The sequence below is a fragment of the Onychomys torridus genome, chromosome 2 (assembly GCF_903995425.1).
Source record: "Onychomys torridus chromosome 2, mOncTor1.1, whole genome shotgun sequence".
NCBI classification, from domain to species: Eukaryota; Metazoa; Chordata; class Mammalia; order Rodentia; family Cricetidae; genus Onychomys; species Onychomys torridus.
In genome coordinates, this window is record NC_050444.1 from 154752452 (window position 1) to 154772455 (window position 20004).

Genomic DNA, 20004 nt, shown 5'->3' on the forward strand with positions numbered 1-20004 from the left:
AGGAAGGCTTGCCCTGGTGAGAATTGTCTGTACAGAGAACGGTGGAGGGTGGGAACGAGTTTGTAAATCAAGAAAAACACAATTGAGTGAGATCCTGATAGTCTCAGCAGAGAAACTTCAGATGATGGAGTTGGTTCGGAACCTTTGGAACAACCGATGGCTTTGTCTGTTGAATCTTCTGAGTTTTAACAGGAAAATAAACGCTTCGTTTTGTTTCTCAATGACCGAAATAATTGGACTTTAATGTGGTAGCGTTTCAATGGCTCTGGATGCGGAACCAGACACATTTTCTCTTGCTGGATGCAACACTGTGCTATTTTGTTATTTTGTTGTTGTTGTTTTCTTGGAACAACTTTTTGTTGTTGAAATGCTCGTAATTGAGTGACTTTGGTTTAGTCTTTCGGTTTGATGCCTGGTGGCCCTTTCACTGAGGAAGAATGGCTTCAGTTGTGATTGTGCTGTTGTGAATTGTTGGGACCATCTCTTTTGCTTGGACACACCAGACGTCTTTTGTAATAAATCGGGCTTTGCTTGTGCTTAAGAATGATGACATCATGGATTTAAAGGGACAAGGGAAATTGCGAAGAAACATCATCTTTTAGAATTCAGTCTGTAGCTCTTAAGCTGGTCAGGGATGCTCTCTGTCAAATTCTAACTGAGCTTACCCAATTGTCTAGTGTGGTTGGGTGTCTTTTCTGTTGCATGCTGATCAGTTTATATCCTATAGCTGTTTGCTTCAGATAAGCCCAATTTAATATAGCGTTCAATCTACATTGAGCCATGAGTGTTTTTTGCACTTCAGCCAGCTTTTAATGACAGCTATTAAGTTAAAACAACAATTACTTCATTTAATATTAGTTGCTACTTTGGCCATTTTTTTCCCTTTCTTAAATTAGTGTTTTCTATAGAAATGTGTAGATTTCCTTGGTGTCTTTGCTAAAGTTGGAGACTGGAGAGCCATTCTGCATGTTGGTTTGCTAACAGAGGTCATGAAATCAGTGGTGCTTTGACATTATGCTCCTTGGCATCATCTGTTCTGTCACTGTGCTACATAATCATCAGGTATTAATGGAACTCTGTGACATCATTCACTTGCAGTGTTTCAGCTTTATTTCCTTACCTGTCTCAGGTACAAACCGAGAAAGATCAGGAAAAGCAGCTAAGGATGCTTTTTTCTTTTTGAGGTTTATCTATTTCATTTTATGTGTACAGGTATTTTGTCTGCATGCACATTATGTGCACCATGTGCATGCCTGGTGCCATGGATCCCCTGGAACTGGAGTTACAGAGAGTTGTCAGCTGCCATGTGGGTACTGGGAATTGAACCCAGGTCCTCTAGAGGAGCAGCCAGTGCTCTTAACCACTGAGCCTTGGATGCTTTTTTTTTTTTTTTAAGATTTATTTTTATTATTAAAAAATGTGTGTGCGTGCCTGCACATGAGAGAGAAAGAAAGAGAGGGACAGGGAGAAGGGCAAGGCTAGAGAGAGAGAATCCATGTATTAGCAGAGGCCAGAGGCATCGGATTCTCTGGAACTGGAGTTATAGGCGGTTGTGAGCCATCTGGTGTGGATGCTAGGAGTTGAACTTGGATCTGCAAGAGCAGTAAGCACTTTTAACCACTGAGCCATCTCTCTACCCTAGGATGCTTCTTAATGTCGATTTCTGGAAGGGCTTTATTGAATGTCACTTTATGACAAAGAATGAGTTAGCCAGACCTTGGGTTTATAACATGCTGAAGCCTCCAGGGAGGCTAGTCTAGGGATGAAGAATATGTGATTATATGTTTTCAGGGTGTTTCAGTTAGTGACTTAACAGTTTTTTAGAAAACCCAAAGCCCTATGGTTCAGTAATGGTATTCCCACTTTGCAAGATCATTATGTAGATAAAGAGATAAGTTAGTGAAGAAAAATGTTTACTTTGAAATATGTAAAAGAGTTTGTCATGACAGTGCAGGCCATTGATCCTAGCACCCAGGAGGCATAGATAGGCAGATCCTTCTGTGTGTTCTAGGCCAGCCTGGTCTACTTACCGAGTTCCAGGATAGTCAGGGCTTCATAATGAGACCCTAGCTTAAAAACAACAACAACAAAAGGCACAATACAAGGGAAATAGAAGATTATCTCTTTAATAAAGTATCTATTAAAAGGCCTCCTCTATGTGTTGGGTCCTTATGGAAGGAGGTACTGATGATTCTAAAGACAGCTTTTTATCTAAAAGTTGCCTAGAGCCTGGTTGGAAAGCCAGACAAGAAAACTAGTTGCTTATTATAGTACAATGAGTGCACTTGTCCAACCTGGAGAGAGAAGGCAGGTTTTCAGAGTTGGGGGGAGGAGGGTGTTCTCCAGCTTTGCCTATTGTGTTAATCATTTCTTTCTTTAAAAAAAATTTTTTTTAGATTTATTTTATTTTATGGGTATGAATTTTTTCCTGAATGTGTGTTCACATGTGCTTGTTTGGTGCCCTCAGAGTTTAGAAGAGGACATGGGACTCCCCAAAACTGGAGTGGTGGATGGCTTTGAACCACCATTTAGGTGCTAGGAATCCAACCATTCTCCTCTGGAGGAGCAGCTGGTGCCCTTAACCACTGAGGCATTTCTCCAGCTCTGGGATGTGCTTATTTCTTATTTTAGTATGTATCCTGTGCTAGCCTAGGCCCTCACCATTCTCCTCCTGCCTTCCTAAGGCTGGGATTCTAGGTGTGTGCCACTGCACTACACATAGCTTAGGAAAACATTATTATCATCATCATCATCATCATCCTGAGTCCCCCCCCCCCCTTTTTCTTCTTTTTCTTTTTTTCCGGAGCTGAGGACCGAACCCAGGGCCTTGCGCTTGCTAGGCAAGCACTCTACCATTGAGCTAAGTCCCAACCCCTTTTTCCCCTTTTGTTCATTCACTGTCCTGATGCTTCCTACACAACCTGCCCCACTTAGGCTCTCTGAATTGTCAAAGATCCAGCAATCTTGGGAGAGCCTTTCTAAGTGAGTCACAGATGAAGCAGGAAACATTCCCCTCAGTGAATGTCCCTCAAGTTCTGAATGAGGAAACTTCAGAGTGACTTTTTTTTTTTTTTTTTTGAGACAAGGTTTCTCTGTGTAACAGTCCTGGTTGTCCTGGAACTCACCTTATAGATCAGGCTGGCCTTGAACTCACTGAGATCCACCTGCCTCTACCTCTCAATTGCTGGGATTAAAGGCGAGCACCACCACTGCCGGCTAGAGTGACACTTCTCATTTATTTTGGACAAATCAGCACATGAGCACAGTGTTTTAGTGCTGCCACCAGGGGTGGTGATGATGGTGATGATGGTGGAGAGTGCTGGGGGCACGTAGCCCCAGCCTTGCAAACACAGGCCAATTGAGCTCCATCCTCAGCCCTGTTTTGTGTTTTTATTTTTCAGTGTATATAGGTCTTTTGCCTACATGTATGTTTGTGCACTATGTACATTCCTGGTGCCCACAGAGGCCAGAAGAGAGCGTTGGATCCTGGCAAACTGGAGTTGCAGAGGGTTTTGAGCTGCCAGATGGTTCTGGGAATCCAGTTCCGGGCTTCTGGACAAGGAGGGAATGATCTTAATTGTTGTTGAGCCATCTCTGCAACCCTCTCTCCTCCCCCTGTTTGTTTGTTTTTTTGAGACAGGTTTAGTTGGTTCCAAGATGGCCTGGAACTTGTCACCTTCTTACCTCCTACTCCCTAGGCTTTGATTACAGATATGTACACCATGCCTAGTGCTGTGTATTTTCACTGGCCTTGAACTCACTGTGTAGCAGAAGATGACCTGGGATTTCTGATCCTCTTGCCTCTGCCTCCCTAGCACTAGATTACAGGCCTCTATTACCAAGCCTAATTTATTTGGTGCTGAGGATCCAATTGTAGGCTGTGTGTGCATGCTAGACAAGCACTCTCCCAGCTGAGCCGCATACCCAGCCACTTGTTTATTCTGTATTGTAACAGTTTGTTGCATGGAAGTAGGATATGACCTATATATATAAGTCATTTTAAAATTACCTAGAATTCTGTGCATAATACATGTTATTTCTGAAATTGTTCCTGTGCCATTACAAGTCTTGGAAATTATGACTTAGTGGCATTCCTGTTGCTTGAATTTTGCATTTCCTTACTGATGCATCTATTAGAAGGCAAATTTGCTGTAAATTCTGGATGTTCTTGTATTAAATTTTTTACCTTTATTTGTAAAAAAAATTCACTTTGTTTTTATTGTGTTTTGCTTCAGAAGGTGGAAGTATTGCACAGTACTTTGAGATGGTGTGTTTTTATGTGCATATGTGAATCTGATAAATATGTAGGTATTATGTAAAATTTTATTGTTCTAGATTGTAGTTTAGCTTAGATAATCTTCCTTCTTTTCCTCCCTGCCTCCCTCCCTTCATTCTGAATTGAAGCTGGGGAATCATGTCTGGTCACAGCCCCCACTCTGCCACTTCCCCCCTGAGCTATGCTCTCAGCCCCTGGCAGTAACTATTTCACATTTCCACATAGTCATACGCAGTTTTGAGGCAGTTCAGTTTCTACAAAGGCAACAGAGCTTTAATTTTAGCTGGTAACACATCTTAGACTAGTTAGCCATGCTTTTCCAAATGCTCCTTTATTCTCTAGGCAGGCTGTTTTAGATTTTTTGCTCTTCATTATAAAGTTTCTCTTAAAAATTTCTCGTGTGTGTGTGTGTGTGTGTGTGTGTGTGTGTGTGTGTGTCTGTCTGTCTGTCTGATGGAACCTGGAAATCACAAATTGGCTAGATTGTCTGGCAACGAGGCCAGTACTGGGACTTCAGGTACATGCTGCTCTGCCTTGATTTTTGTGTGTGGGGTGGTCTGAATTCAATACTTTCCCACTGAGCTGTCTCCTGAGCCTTAATTGTGGGAAGGTTTAATTCAGACATTTCTAGAAGTAGGCTGGTTAAGTCACCTGGCATGTCCTTTCAAAGTGTTAGAGCTGTGCATCCAGAAGCTGGGGCAGGGGAGGATGGGGAATGCATAGTTGATGGGTGTGGACTGTTTGAGATGGTTAATATGCACAATTAGCAAAAGAACTTAATGCCACCAAAGTGTACACTTCGAAACAGTAGTGAGTGGGATAGTTTATTACAAGAAAAAGTTGAAACAGGGCAGGGGAGCAGGGACTGAAGAAATGGCTCAGCAATTAGGAACACTTGGCTGTTGCTCTTCCAGAAAAGCTAGGTTCAATTCCTAGCACCGAAAAGGTGGCTGACAATTGTCTGTAACTTTAGTTCTATGGGACCTGATCTTCTTTTCTGGCCACTGAGGGCACCTCATGCAAGTAGTGTACAGACATACATGTAGGCAACACGTTAATTCACATAAAATAAATAAAAAAGAAATCAAGGAAGTTTTTCCTTTTTCTTTTTTGGTTTTTCGAAACAAGATTTTCTTGTGTAGCCCTGGCTGTTCTGGAATTCACTCTGTAGACCAGGCTGACCTTGAACTCAGAGATCTGCCTGCCTCAGACCCTGCCTCCCCATGACTGGGATTAAAGGCATGCCCTACCACCACTGGGCTAATCTAAAGGGCTTTTTTTTTTTTTCCTTTTCTTTTTTGGTTTTTCTGAGGCAGGATTTCTGTAGACCAGGCTGGCCTCGAACTCACAGAGATACACTTGCCTCTGCCTCCTGAGTGCTGGGATTAAAGGCATGCATAATCATTGCCTGGCTCTAAAGAAGCTTTTAAACAGATCTGGGGATGTAGTTCAGTGGTAGAGTATTTGTCCAGCATACACAAAGCCCTGGTTGGGTTCAGTCCTTAGCACCTTCCTCCCGGAAAAGAGTAATAAAAGCAAAGAACATGTCAGGGCAGGAGAGATGACTTAGCAGTTAAGAATGTGTAGTACTCTTGAGAGGACCAGGGTTCAATTCCCATTACCAATATCGGGCAGCTCACAACCACCTGTAACTGCAGCTCTAGCACCTATTTCACTGGCCTCTGTAGGTACCTGCACTGAGTCCCGTACATACACATAATTAAAAACAAATCTTAATAAAATGTCATGCCAGCCAATGGCCTTTTGGTTTAAAGGACATGTGTTTAGGGGGTTATTTATTTGAAACAGTCTCACTGTTTGCTCAGTTTAGGTGGCCTGGAAGGCTACGTTTACTATGTAGCCCAGGCTGACCTTGAACCTTCTTTTTTAAAATTTAATTAATTAATTAATTTTTTGGTTTTTCGAGGCAGGGTTTCTCTGTAGCTTTTTGCCTTTCCTGGAACTTGCTTTGTAGATCAGGCTGGCCTTGAACTCACAGAGATCCGCCTGCCTCTGCCTCCCGAGTGTTGGGATTAAAGGCATGTGTCACCAACGCCAACGCCAGGCTGGTTTTATTTATTTATTTATTTGTTTGTTTGTTTGTTTATTTATTTATTATTTTTGAGACAGGGTTTCACTATGTATCTTTAACTGTCCTGGAACTCTCTATGTAGATATATAGATCAGGCTGGTCTCGAACCCATAGAGATCCACGTGGCTCTACCTCTCAAGTGCTGGGATTAAAGGCATGTGCCACCATGCACAGCTGGTATCTCATATTTTTTTTTTTTTTTTTTTTTTCCGAGAAAGGGTTTCTCTGTGTAGTTTTGGTGCCTGTGGTGGATCTCGCTCTGTAGATCAGGCTGGCCTTGAACTCACAGAGATCCCCCTGGCTCTGCCTCCCAAGTGCTGGGATTACAGGTGTGTGTCACCACTGCCTGGCTCTCAGTTTTCTATCTTTTCCATGTGTCAGGTCAATGTATTTAATTTTGTTTTTGTATTAACTTTTTCAGTATGAAGTACCTAGTGGAGTCATTTAGCAACAATGCTTCTTGGGAATGTGATCTGAGCACTCAGTGGCTGAAACAGGAGGATTGGCTGTTCTGGGCTGTATTACTCAATGATAGAGAGCTCACATAGCATACCATGTCCAAGATTGATCCCCCAGCACTGAAAAAAAAAAAAACGAAAACAAAAACAAAAGATACAGTAAGAACTTGGGGTGCTTCTACTTACTTACTTGCCTGTACAACCCACATTGATGCACTCTGTTTATCTAGCATTGCTCCTGTTGGAAGTGTTTTCTGCTTTTAATTTTCTTGTAGTGCTTAGGATTGAACCTGGGGCCTTGAACATGTTAGGGAAGTCTTGATTTATAGTTTCTAGCTTTAATGAAGTAACAGGAGGCCAAGGCAGGAACATGGAGAGTCTAGGTATCATCCTTCTCTTGTATGGAATGCTGTGTGGTGGGATGTGTCAGCATTACTTGAGAGTTTGTAAACTGACCCATAGTAGTAAGTGTGAAACAGTGAAATTAGGAGTATTTGTTATAGTAGGGCATATTATTACTTGTGGGTCCTGTTGCTAGAACTCAGTCGACTGTTGGGCTTGGTTATCAAATGACCCTTGATGTGTAGTTGACATAGAAACTGGCCAGCAAGAGGGAAATGAGCATTTCATCTTACTCTGTCCTTTAAATGCCGACCTTTAAACCTGAACTGCAGTGTTGCTGACTGTAGCCATCCCTGCTTTCCCACCTGTACGAGTACATTAGGAGGTGACACACAAAATTGAGGACAATTGTAATGGCACTTTCCATGTGTCTGGACATGGTTTCTTTTTGTTTTTGAGGTAATCTCCCTCTGTAGCCCAGCTGGGCTAAAATGCATTATGTAGACGAAACTAGCCTTGAACTTGCAGCAGTCCTTGGTCCTGGGGATTACAGTATGACCCACGCCTGGACACTGTATCTTTTTGTTTGTTTTGGTTTTGGTTTTTCATGACAGGGTTTATCTGTGTAACAGACTTGGCTGTCCTAGAACTCACTCTGTAGTCTAGGCTGGCCTTGAACTCACAGATCTGTCTGCCTCTGCCTCCACCTCCTCAGTGCTGGGATTAAAGATGTGCACCACCATCACTTTGCTTGTTTTGTGTTTTTGAAATGGTCTCACTATGTACCTCTGGCTGTTCTGGAACTCGCTCTGTAGATCAGGCTGGCCTCAAACCACAGAGATTCACTTATATCTATCTCCCAAGTGCTGGGATTAAAGGGGTGACCACTGCTGGCTAGACCCTGTATCTTGAGGTTTACTTTATACCTTCGAGCAAAATTCTGGCTATGTGTGTTTCATCTTATTATCTTCCTGCTATTTATTGTCTTTGTCTCCCCTTCTGTGGAAACCATAGCAATGAGAAATGAAGTGTGGGTTTTAATTAGGATTAGTGGGTAGAATCTAATTTGTGAGGTGGTGAAAAGTAGAAGCTCTCTGCATGCTTGTATGAGTTGGCTTTGGTCTTTTAGGCCACCTCACTTAAGTGTTCACACAGCTCTAAGACAATGATAGCTCCTGTGGAAGAAGGGTAGGTAGAAGGTCAGAAGGAGATCCTCACTAGCTGAGGGTCCTCCCACACTCAAGTGGAGAGGGCTATTTCAGAAGTGGGTATGGCCAACAAGAACAGAGGCCAGAGGTTCAAAGAGATCTGATGATGTCGGAGGAACCCTTAGTGGCTGAAGTGGAATCTGTAAGAAAGGCCACGAATCTCACTGGTAAACAACCCCCACCCCCCACCCCTTGGGGTGCAACATGGTAGACACTGTCTCATCATTCTCTTGTTTGTTTGGAGTCAGTGTTTCTCCATATAACCTAGGCTGGCTTTATACTTGGCTGTGTATCCTTAGGTGGGCCTAGAATTCAAGATCCTCTTGCTACAACTTCCATGCTGCTGAGATTACAGGAGTCCATCTCCCCACCTCCCATAACCAAGCAGCAGAATATACCAATTAGGTGTCCTCTAATTCAGTCATTCATTTTATTCTGACACTACCTGGAGGTAGTGGTCATTTCAGATACCAAGATTGAGGGTTCAGGACCTCCAGAGTAACCCCACTCCCATTCCAATGCCAACTGTAAGACTGGTTTCTCCTGACTCCTTTGGACTCACAGAGCCTCTGCAAACACTACATATGCTACTTTATCATAAAGACAGTGATGGAGTGAAGGATTATTGGAAGATCTGCATGTGGTTCCACAGAACAAACTAGCTGTGATCCCACACAGGATCACATCTCACAGCACTGATCTGGCTCTGATAGGAGGATTGCTGGAGTTTGTTGGTCATCAGTCAGAAAACCTAGCTTCAGGGTCAGTGAGAAACCCTGTCTCAAAGGAATAAGGTGGAGAGTGATAGAGGAGCAATTTCCTCTGGCCTCCATGTGTATGCATAAGCCACACATAAGCACACACTCAAACTGGAACACAAAAGGCTATAGTAAATGAAATTGCCTACAATGAGTCATGTGGGAAGTGCTCAAAGTCTCTGTAGCCCCTCTGGGCACCACCCTCTAGATGTCTCTACATATTCAGTAGTCTGGACTCTCCCCAAACTCAGATTTCATTTTACTTGTTTTTTTTTTTTTGTTTGTTTGTTTGTTTGTTTTAAAGGCAAAATATTGTGTAGCCTGGACTGACCTCAATTATAGATGAGCATGACTTCCTGGCTCTACTGCCTCAGCCTCCTGAGAGTTGGGGTCATAGGCTTGTGCTACCATGCCTAGTGACTTTTTGAGTTTGATTGATTAAAATGTTGGCCGTTGGTAATCAAGTTAGCAGTTGGAAGGTAAGCCAGTGTGTTCACCTTCTAATTATGCCTTAATCTTTCCTATGAGCAGCTCCAGTCCTGAAGCTCCTGGGGCTGCAAGCTGTAAGTCAACTTATTAGTATAGAAAGATTCTACTTTGGAGATTCTTTGGTTTTTAGGAGTTGTCTGCCAGGAAGCAAAAGAAAGGCCAATTATATATTTCACAGTTATCAGAGTCACACAGGAATCCTTAGGACTGAGCATTTCAAGGTTACATTTTACAACTAATCATTAACGTTAACTTCCTCAGTAAAGAACTTTATGGCCAGAGCTGGAGAGATGGCTCAGTGGTTAAGAGCAAAGGTCCTGAGTTCAATTGCCAGCAACCACATGGTGGCTCACAGTCATCTATAATGGGATCTGATGCCCTCTCCTCTTCTGGCCTGCAGGTGTACATGCAGATAGAGCCTCATATACATAAAAAAATGAATGTCTTAATAAATTGTTTAAAAAAAAAAAAAGCTGAGTGGTGGTGGTGCATGCCTATAATCCCAGCACTCGGGGGGGGGGGGGCAGAGGCAGGAGGATCTCTATGAGTTCAAGGCCAGCCTGGTCTACAGAGTGAGTTCCAGGACAGGCTCCCAAGCTATACAGAGAAACCCTGTCTCGAAAAACAAAACAAAACAAAACAAAAAAAGAACTTTATGGTCATCATTAGAGTATTGACAGCCAGGCATGGTAGTACGTGCCAGTAATCCCAGCACTGGTGAGGCAGAGACAGGCAGATCGGTGGCTGGCCTCACTACATATCAAGTTCTTGCCTTAAAAAACAAAACACAGCGGGCCTGGAGAGATGGCTCAGAGGTTAAGAGCACTGACTGTTTTTCCAGAAGCCCCGAGTTCAATTCCCAGCAACCACACGGTGGCTCACAACCATCTATAATGAGATCTGGTGCCATCTTCTGTATACTAAATAAATAAATCTTTTTAAAAAAAGAAGAATCTGGAGTTTGTACATTTAAAAAAAAGCACAGGGGCTGTTGAGGTGGCTCAGCAGTTAAGAGTACTGATTGCTCTTGCAGAGGACCTGGGTTTGGTTCCCAGTACCCACATGATGGCTCACAACCATCTGTAACTTTAGTTCTAGGGGATCTGATATCCTCTTCTGACTTCGACAGGCACCAGGCACACGTGTGATGCACAAACATATGTGCATGCAAAACACTCACATAAACAAGGTGATAAAACAACAACAAAATGGTGTTAAAATTGCCTGGGGGTACAATCAGATGATAGAGTGCTTGCTATGTGTTTGATCCTCAACAGTATAAGAAAGCAAAATATTGATATTATAAGTACCTATTAGTATGCTAGAGAGGTGAGGTTTTAAAAGCACATAGGCTTCCTGATGATATCCATTGGAGATTAGCAAAGGTTAAAGGTTCATTGATGGTAAACGTTTAGAAGCTGAAATTCCTTGTGGAAGAGTGCTTTAGATGTCTGTGGAGCCCATTCATCTCCACCTCATGTCTGTTTAAATTATGGGGGTAACAAAAGGGGTAGTTGAGGCCAGGTGAACTACTGTAGTGAGTTCTAGACTAGGGCAACCAAAGCTGTGGGACCCAGTTAGAGCATTGCTTCTCCCATTATAGACACCTCAGTTTTGCAGGTTTTTATTATTACAAGGGATGTGCTCAAAGCTGCCTCTGCACATGTGCTGTGTGTATATAATAGTTTGCAGTGGAAAGATGCCTGAAAATTACCTTGCTCAGTCAAGCCCCCTCCCGTTTACATATTTAAATGGATGGATGTTGCCAAATGAAGTACTTAGACTTTTCTGCTCTCTTTTCCTTCTGCCTATGTAATAGCAGAAATCACTCGGATGGCATTTGCAAATGCAGCTCTAGGAAATGTTAGGAAAGACATTTCACTCTGCAGAACTGGTGTACAGAGCACAGTGAATTAAGATAATAAAGCTGGTCCTTGTATGGACACAGGTCTGCTGTGGATGAGTGAGCTGTTCTGCTTCTCTTCAACTGACGCCATGAAGCGGTGGGCTTATCATGTCACATGTTCCTCTGCATCATGAGTTTTCTGGCCTGTATAACTTTGGAATAAGGTTTGGACTTTTTCTTCAGTGGCATTAAACTAAATATCATATGAGAACCTACTGGTAAAACACCAAGCTCTGTGGAATAAGGTTATAAAACTCTGTGATTTGACTGTAATAAAATTTCATTGATATAATCAGTTGGAGTTTATTAGATAAAAGTAAAATATAGCTGGGCGATGGTGGCACACACCTTTAATCCCAGCACTCAGGAGGCAGAGGCAGGCAGATCTCTGTGAGTTCGAGGCCAGCCTGGTCTACCAAGTGAGCTCCAGGAAAGGCACAAAGATACACAGGGAAACCCTGTCTCGAAAAACCAAAAAAAAAAAAAAAAGAGAGAGAGAAAAAGAAAGAAAAATACAGTGTAGTAGGTAGTTAAATCTTATTAATCATTGACCTAAATAATGTAGTGAGAGAGCTGGACATGGTGGCGCAGGCAATCAGGAAACTGAGGCAGGAGGATTAGCCTGGACTGGATAGAGACCAAGCCTGGGAAAAAAAGGACACTGTTTGTAACTTCCCTTTTGATATTTACTGTACTTTACAGCCAAAGCCTTCTGTTTAAAGTTATAGTTCTATACCAAATTATTATCTTTTAAATTATTTTATTTTTTATATATTTTTAATAATTTATTTATTTTTATGTGCATTGGTGTGAAGGTATGAGATCCCCTGGACTGGAGTTACAGACATTTGTGAGCTGCCATATGGTTGTTGGGAATTGAACTCAGGTCCTCCGGAAGAACAGCCAGTGCTCTTAACTGCTGAGCCATCTTTCCAGCCACTGTATACCAAATTATTATAAGCAGAGTTATTCTATACTTTGTATGTTCATACCATCTTTCCTTAGATATAGAAATTCCAGGCTAGTGAGGTGGCTACTCAGATAAAGGTGTTTGCTGCAGCTGGGCTGTGATGGCATATGCCTTTAATCCCAGCACTTTGGAGGCAGAGCCAGGTGGATCTCTGTGAGTTCGAGGCCAGCCTGGTCTACAGAGCGAGATCCAGGACAGGCACCAAAACTACACAGAGAAATCCTGTCTCAAAAAACAAACAAACAAACAAACAAACAAACAAAAAGTAAAGAAAAGAAGAAAAAGAAAAAAAAAGGTGTTTGCTGCACAATCCTGGCAGCCTGAGTTCAGGCTCTGCAGCCCTCAGCCTTCATAGAGGTGAAAGTAGAGTTGTCTTCTAACCTCCATCTGTGCACCTTTCCCATCAATAATAAACTTAACTACAGATAAAGAAAACCCAGCTCTCAGGTGTGGTGGCACAAACCTGTCTGTAATCACAGCTCTCTGGTGGCTAAGTCAAGAGGATCATGGGTTCAAGACTGACTTGGCTATATGATACCTTGTCTTAAAAAAAAAAAAAAAAAGGTAGAGGGCTGGAGAGATGGCTCAGAGGTTAAGAGCACTGGCTGCTCTTCCAGAGGTCCTTTGTTCAATTCCCAGCAACCACATGGTGGCTCACAATCATCTGTAATGAGATTTGGCGCTCTCTTCTGGCATGCAGTCATACATGCTGTATACATAATAAATAAATAAAATCTTTAAAAAAAAGGTAGAGCCATTATCTCCATTTTTGGCTGGAGACATGGCTTGCTTAGTAGTAGTTACTCAGTATCTACAAAGCCCCACGTTCAGTCCCTAGCACTGCATAAGGGGAAAAAATGCAGGTCTCAAAAAATAGAAGTTAGAGCCAGGTGGTGGTGGCACACTCCTTTAATCCTAGTACTTGGGAGGCAGAGGTAGGTGGATGTCTGTGAGTTGAAGGCCAGCCTGGTCTACAGAGCAAGTTCCAGGACAGCCAGGGCTACACAGAGAAACCCTATCTCAAAAAACTAACAAAACAAAACAACAAAAAGTTTGAGCATTACAGTTTGATTATGCTTTTCTACAAAGTACAGAAAGTTGAGTCTAGAATGTATGGTTCTTCATAAGAAGTATCTCCACCAACTGTTGAAACCAGTGCCTTTATATCAAATCCTTTGACTGCTACATATGGACAAGGGGAGTGAGTCACTGTAAGGTTGGCCCATTTCTACAGCCTAAGGCACTAAGGTACTTAGAATTAAGGTACTTAAGCCTAAGTCCTAAGGTACTTTTATTTAATATTGACCGTTGTAAAGAATGGTATGATTTGGGCCTGGAGAGATAGCTCTATAGTTAAGAGCAATGGTTGCTCTTCCAGATGACCCAGGTTCCATTCTTAGCACCCACATGGCAGCTCATGGCAGTCTGTAACTCGAATTCCAGGGGAGCTAACATTCTCTTCTGACTTCCAGGAGCACCAGGCACACATATAGTACACAGCCATACCTTGTAGACAAAACATCTATTCACATTATATATATATATATAAAGTATAATTTGAGCATAGTGCCATTTGCTTGAAATCACAGCACTTTGGAGGCTGAGGCAGGAGGATCACAAGTTTGAGGACAGTCTAAGCTACATAGAGAGTTCTAGGCCTGGACTATGTCAAAAGACAAAAAGAATGCTGATGGGTAATAGAGTAATACAGATAGGTAATTTGAGGACATACTTTATTTTCCTGTTTTATTAAAGGGAATCCTAATTGGGTAGCAGACATGTTAACCATTGGAAAAACCCTTACTGCTGCTGACATCTGTTATTAAATGTGGGATGCTTTATAGAAGCCACTCAGTGGCATCTGTATCAGAGGAACTCAGTTTGCTAATAGCAACAGTACAGCAGTAGTTATGCCAGAACACTCTATTCCTAGACTTTTTGTTGTTGTTAAAACATTGGCTGCCAAGAGTGAAGGAGTCTCCTGATTATGAGCTTCTGTTACTATAGATAAGATATTTTAATATCGTGAGTGTGGTCAAAACATCTGTTTGAGTGCCAAATGGATTTTACCCTTTTTTTCTAGTGTGTTTTCTAACTGGCAAATTATCAGTTTAAGAACTAGTAATGTGAAACCCTTCTATCTCCACTTTCCTTTTGATGCTCTGAAATCCTACCTTGCCTCTCTTGAGCTGTTCAGGCTTGATACCACATATAATTTAATATACATGCTCTGCTATTGCTCACATATGGTGTGTGTTATTAGCTATTGGGGGGGGTCATTCTCTTTTTGTATCTTTTGTGAGATGCAAACAGTATTTTAAATAATTAAAACAATTTTATTTATGTGTGTGTCCCAATATGTGCATGCCACAGTGGATATGAGAGGGCAACTTTTTTTGTTTGTTTGGTTTGTTTGTTTGTTTGTTTGGTTTTTGTTTTTTGAGACAGGGTTTCCCTGTGTAGCTTTGCACCTTTCCTGGAACTCACTTGGTAGCCCAGGTTGGCCTCGAACTCACAGAGATCCCCCTGCCTCTGCCTCCCGAATGCTGGGATTAAAGGTGTGCGCCACCACTGCCCGGCCTGAGAGGGCAACTTTTGAGAGTTGGCTTTTTCCTTCCACCATGGCACCCAAGGATGGAACTCAAGTTGTCAGGTTTGTATGGCAAGTGCTTTGACCATCTCCCCGGCCCTGAGTATAGTGGTGTTGTTTGTTTTTTCTTTTTCAGGGGCCTGCCACCAGCTCCCAAATAAATCACACACACAGACTTAGTCTGAATTATAAATGTCTGGCCTTAGCTTAGCTTGTTGCTAGCCAGCTTTCCTTAACTTTAAATTATTCTGGCTATCTTTTGCCTTTGGGCTTTTACCTTTCTCTATATCTATATACTTCTCATTATTTCTTACTCTGTGGCTTGCTGTGTAGTTGGGTGGCTGGCCCCTGATGTCCTCCTATTGGTTACTTCTCTTCTTTGATCTCTCCTCTCCCAGATTTCTCCTATTTATTCTTTCTGCCTGCCAGCCCTGCCTATTTCTCTCTCCTGCCTCACCATTGGCCTTTCAGCTCTTTTTAGATCATCAGGTGTTTTACACAGGCACAGTAACACAGCTTCACAGAGTTAAACAAATGCAACATAAACAAAAGTAACATACCTTAAAATAATATTCTACAACATATAGTACTTTGGTTCATGTACATGTTGCATTGATATTTGTTGACTTCATGAAATATGGCAAAATATTATCCTTTATAATTTTTCCACTTTCTGTAACTTTTCATTTGACTTGGTACAAAGATAAGGATGATAATGGCAGTATAATCTTAAGGCTTAGTGTTATCTTTGGGTGAACCATATTATGATTGTGTATAGATTCCTCATCCACAGTGTTTGTATTGTCAGGAGCAGCACTGTCATTAGCTCATACTGGCACCTCTGAGGTGAGAACTTCCTAATTTCTAACAGCATCTGTGTGATTGTGGTCAATTTTTTTTAAAGTTATGAAGAACAAGATGGATTTTGCTCTGAATCTTCAACTGCATTTTAACTGAATCAACTGAGTTTCAGTTTTATCTGTCTGTCTGTCTGTGTACATGTTCTTTGGTGCATGTGGGGAGATAGGATAGAAACGTAGGAACTGGCTCTTTCCTTCTACCATGTGGGTTCTGGGGATTGGACTGAGGTCATCAGGCTTGGTGTTAAAGTGTCTACCCACTGAGCCATCTCACCTACCTTGAAATCTTATTTGAGACAGTCTCCCACTAAAGCTGGAATTCAGTGGTTCAACTAGTGTGGCCAGTTGGCAAATAAAAATCGACATTCTCAAAAACCCTACTCTTTCTGCTTCCCTCTTTAAAAACAAAACAACACTTCAGAACTTAAGGGACATAAATGCATGTTAGTTTTGGGCAGCAGACTACCTTGACTCACTCAGTGACTTACAGAGGGGATTTGCTGTAGTGTGAGTCAGTTTCTGTTATTTCTTTTATAAAATGATGCAAGGTCAGCATACAGGTGCTCTGAGGGTGTAGTAGTTTGAATGTAATTGGTCTCCATAAGCTCATGGGGAGTGGCACTATGTGTCTTTGTTGTAGGAGATGTGGCTTTATTGGAGTAGGTATGGCCTTGTTGGAGGAAGTGTGTCACAGTGGGGTGGACTTGAGATGAGGTCCCATATATGCTCAAGCCACGCTCAGTGTCTTAGTTCAATTCTTGTTGTCTTTGGATCATGATGTAGAATTCTCAGCACCTTCTCTAGCACCATGTCTGCCTGCATGCTGCCATGCTCCCCTCCATGATGATAATAGACTAAACCTCTGAAACTGTAAGCTCCCACCTCAATTAAATGGTTTTCCTTAAAAGTTGCCACGGTCATGGTGTCTCTTCACAGCAATAGAAACCCTAACTAAGATGGAGGGGAAATATCTAGGAAACTCAGGCTCATTGGGATGTCCCACAGAAGGCAAAGAAGACCAGTTAAACAGCCTGTCTTCGCATTCTAGGTCTATTGAGGTGACTTCAGATTGTGAGTTTCCCAAAGACCCATCACTGGGGAAAAGAGGTCTGACACTGGTGAGGATGAGAACTTGCCTTTTGAAACAGCTTCATGGAAACCACATTCCTTGAGTTAATGCATTTTGGTGGGAGATGCTTTAGGCCAAATGAAAACAAACAAAACAACGAGTTCGAGGCCAGCCTGGTCTCCAAATCGAGTTCCAGGAAAGGCGCAAAGCTACACAGAGAAACCCTGTCTCAGGGAAAAAAAAGGAAAAGAAAAACAACATTCAGAGCATGAACTGCCTCTGTGTCTTCCGGGGCTGTGAGTCCTTGATCACGGAAGTGAAGGGAAGCACTGTGTGAATTGTTGCTGCGTACAGTTACCAAAGAAAGGAATCTGCCACCCGGTGTGTCAGGGCGGAGCTAGCAAGTGAGCCCTTAGGGCATGGGACTGATGGTTTCTGTGAACCATGCAAGGATTGACAGTGAAAGCTCCTTAAAACTTACAGAGGGCAGTGGGAATGCTGCTACACAGATTTGCTAATTGTGCTTTTAGAAGTTTGGACAGGAGCTGAATTGTTTTTTTGAATCAGACAGATTTACTCTGCTTGGGAAAAATAGAAATAAATGTAAATGACCTTCCATAACCTCTTCTGATTCAGTTGTTCTGAGGCCACCCTGGGCTCACTGTCAGTGACGTGCTGGGGCTGGCTGATACATTTTGAAGTAGATGTGAACGGTGGCCTCACCCATCGCCAGGTCTTTTTCTTGGATTTTTTCTTTGTTGAGTTTAAAGCAGTGAGGTTAAAGTAACTCAGTGAGTTAGAGAAGGAGTCAGTTGTGTGTGTGCAGAAGTGAAATAGGAGCAGAGCTCTTCAGGGAACAGGGCAGTGAGATGGGAATGCTAGGGCAGATGGGAAGGAAATAAGCTCCAAATACGTGTGTACCTGCAAAACAATGTATGTAACAGTCAGCCTGTGGAGCTACAGGACACAAGCAAGGGAACTAAGCCAGGCACGGTGGCTCACACTTGGCAATCCTAACACTTGGCAAGCTGAGGCAGAAGGATCACTGAGTTCAAAGACAGTCTGGGCTATGGGATGTCTCAAACACAACAACAACAACAACAACAACAGTAGGAGCTAGAGAGCTAGCTTAGAAGCACTCTAATCCCAGGCAGATCACTGAGTTCAGTCAAGGCCAGCCTGGTCTACAGAGTAAGTTCCAAGACAGCCAGGGCTATGCAGAGAAACTCTGTCTTAAAAAACGAATACCCGGGCTGGAGAGATGGCTCAGAGGTTAAGAACACTGCTTGCTCTTCCAAAGGTTCTGAGTTCAATTCCCAGCAACCACATGGTGGCTCACAACCATCTGTAATGAGATCTGGTGCCCTCTTCTGGCCTGCAGGGATATGTGTAGACAGAACACTGTATACGTAATAATAATTTTTTAAAAACCCACAAATCCATTAAAAAAAAAACAACCAAAAAACCAATACCTACCCCCCAAAATCTTGCTCTGTAGACCAGGCTGCCCTTGAACTCACAGAGATCCGCCTGGCTCTGCCTCCCAAGTGCTGGGATTAAAGGGGTGCACCACCACCGCCCAGCTAGGAACAGAATTTTACCAGCACTTTTGGAACTTGGTATGTTAATCACTGTCTTCACTTATAATAGCACAGATGAACTTTGAACTTGTGTGAATTCTACCCTCCCTGCAGAGAGTTGCTTCTGAGAGATATGTATGTGACATGTGCCTGTCATTCTTAACTTCATAGGTTTCCAGTGTGAATGACAGTTCATACTGTTGATTCTGTTGATAGGCTTTGGGTTTTTATTTATTTATTTATTTTTAAATATTGATTTATTATGTACATAGAAGAGGGCACCAGATCTCATTACAGATGGTTGTGAGCCACCATGTGGGTGCTGGGAATTGAACTCAGGACCTTTGGAAGAGCAGTCAGTCAGTGCTCTTAACCTCTGAGCCATCTCTCCAGCCCCGGGTTTTTATTTTTATTGCCTAGATTTGTCATATTTTCTGTTGTCCATGTTGCTTTATAGTTGGCAGTTTAGCCAATTAAGCCTGTTCTTAGTCATTATTCTCTAATTGAATTGTCCTGTGTAAGGACTAGCACTCTAATCGTGCATTCTACTGTTAAACCCTACCCCCTTTCAAACTGATATACAGACACACATACATACATACATCTCCCCACCCCCCAGACAGGTCTCATGATGTACCTTAGGCTAGCCTCCCAAGTGCTGGGATCACAGGTGTGTGCCATTAATACTTGTGTTAAAGCTGCTGATTTTTTGTTTGTTTTTGTTTTTTTAAGACTGGGTTTCTCTGTGTCGCCTGGCTGTCCTAGAACTCGCTCTGTAGACCAGACTGGCCTTCAACTGAGAGATTCACCTGCCTCTGCTTCCGAAGCACTGGGATTAAAGGTGTGCACTGCCACCCCTCCACCCCCAACCCCAGTTTAAACTGCTGTTTCTTAACTAATCTTCCCAGTGTTCTTCTGCTCTTTTGTAGGACCCAGAGTTAGTTTTTCCTTGTCAGTGGTTTTTCCTTGTCAGTGGGAGGTTTTGGATCATTGGCTGTTCCCTGAATCATGTATTAGTCAGAGTTAAAGGAATTAGGAAAGAACAGGTTTTCTAGGTTGTTTTTGCTTGCTTGAGACAGGGTCTCACTATGTAGTCTTGGTTGGCCTAGAACTCACTATATAGAGTTTAGGCTGGTCTAAAACTGAGAGATCTATCCACTTACCTCTGCCTCCCAAGTGCTAGAATTTAAGCTGTTATGTTACCATGCCCAGCTTGGTGGTGGGTTTTGTTTGTTTGTTTTGGTTTTTCGAGACAGGGTTTCTCTGTGTAGCTTTGCGCCTTTCCTGGAACTCAGTCGGTAGACCAGGCTGGTCTCGAACTCACAGAGATCCGCCTGGCTCTGCCTCCCGAGTGCTGGGATTAAAGGCATGCGCCACGACTGCCCGGCGGGTTTTGTTTGTTTTTA

General features: G+C 42.6%; 1 protein-coding gene across 1 annotated transcript in view; it reads left to right on the forward strand.

Moving 5' to 3' along the window:
• Positions 1–20004, forward strand: part of Fbxo42 (F-box protein 42) — a 67391-nt gene that overhangs the window by 778 nt on the left and 46609 nt on the right. The window lies entirely within an intron of this gene.